This window comes from Mastomys coucha, unplaced genomic scaffold (genome assembly GCF_008632895.1).
Source record: "Mastomys coucha isolate ucsf_1 unplaced genomic scaffold, UCSF_Mcou_1 pScaffold21, whole genome shotgun sequence".
NCBI classification, from domain to species: Eukaryota; Metazoa; Chordata; class Mammalia; order Rodentia; family Muridae; genus Mastomys; species Mastomys coucha.
The window spans coordinates 2323736-2324120 of record NW_022196904.1 but is presented as its reverse complement, the minus strand read 5'-3'; positions in this window follow the sequence as shown (position 1 = coordinate 2324120).

Sequence of the window (385 nt, the reverse complement as noted above, 5' to 3'; positions counted from 1 at the left end):
GACTCCATGAGTAAGCTCAGAGAAAGACTAAATAACCATAGGCCCATGCATGCTTAATAGATTAGTTGACTTTGTTAGAGAAAGTGCTGTTCAGATTCTAATGTTAGGCCAACAATATTATACTTTGCTAGGCCAAGAAAATCTAGAATGTAATGATACTGATATTTAGTTCTATGATTAGAACTATCTACTAGAAGAAGTGGGGAATGAAAGGCTGGAGAATCTTAGAATTTAAAATGAGGGCATTTAATACAAAGGTATGGTGTATAACCTTTACCTAAAAGGACATGGAGGGCCACTATAGCCAGCCAGAAATCTAAAATAGCCAGTTCCAGGAACTCAGAGCCTCAGGGCTCTGGTTCCCCATACCTGCCCCTCCTGAATG